Genomic DNA, 1,177 nt, shown 5'->3' with positions numbered 1-1,177 from the left:
TGCATTTGGTCTCGTTTACTTGGATTTGGTGTAATTAGGTCATCGAATGTAATTATAGTGGTTCTGGTGACATTTTAGCCATATTGATGATGTTGTCTAATCCAAAATTGATTTGGATGTTTTTTTCATAATTCAATATTGTTTGTATGTTTGTTTTCGAACTGAATTTGTGTGTCGCAATCGTTAAGTAATTTTGGTGCATTTTTAAGTTAATTAAGGTGCATTTTGGTGTTACTTTTATGATAAATTCTGCACAATTCAAAAATCTTCCTCCTCATCTTCTGTTGCTTCTTCATCTTTTTTTTTTATCTTTATCTTTTTCTTCTTCATCTTCTCCTTCTTATTTTATTTTCTTATAATTCTTCTTATTTCACTCTCTTAAGAGTAATAAAGTCATAAAAAAGAGAAGAAAAAATTAAACAAAGAAAAAAATGAGAATAAAAAACTCTTCAAAACTTCTCATGACCTCATCCTGGTCTTTTTCTTCTTTTTTTGTTCATCTTCCACTTCTTGTTTATTGTCTCATAATTCTTCTTATTTTGTCCTTTTAACAAGAATAAAAACAACAAAAAATCAAACAAAGAAAAAAACATATAATGCTGCAAAATCACTTAATGGATTTGGATGTTCTTTTGTTTATGATTCAATCTGATTTGTGAGCTTGTTTTCAAACTCAGTTTGTGTGACGTCATCAATAAATAATTTCAATGCATTTTGAATTTTATTTCGGTGCATTCTGAATTTGAACGGTTATACGTATAAGAAAAAGTCGATGATTATGAATAACGATAATGATAACGATGATAATAATAATAATGGTGATGGAGGAAGATGAGGAAAAAGAAGGAGGAGATCGAAGAAATTCAAATGAAAAAAAAAGAGGAAGAGGAGATGGAGGTGGAGGTAGTGGTATGGTGGTAGTGACGATAACGATAATAAAAGAGAAAAATAAGAAAAAAGATAAGGAAGAAGAAGGAAAGTAGGAAGAGGAGGAGGAGGAGAAGAAAGAAGAAGAAGAACAAGAAGAAGAAAAATAAGACTACAATAATGTCGAACTTGTGCATGAGTGAGCATAGATCGGGTTGGTTCGGTTTAAAATGAAATTAGAACCGAACCAATTGAATTGTAATTGATTTGGTTTGGTTCGGATTTACGTTTTTTTTTTTTGTGTATGTAC

Source organism: Arachis duranensis, chromosome 3, assembly GCF_000817695.3.
Source record: "Arachis duranensis cultivar V14167 chromosome 3, aradu.V14167.gnm2.J7QH, whole genome shotgun sequence".
NCBI classification, from domain to species: domain Eukaryota; kingdom Viridiplantae; phylum Streptophyta; class Magnoliopsida; order Fabales; family Fabaceae; genus Arachis; species Arachis duranensis.
The sequence above is the reverse complement of the archived record's forward strand: the minus strand, read 5'-3'. Positions refer to the sequence as shown.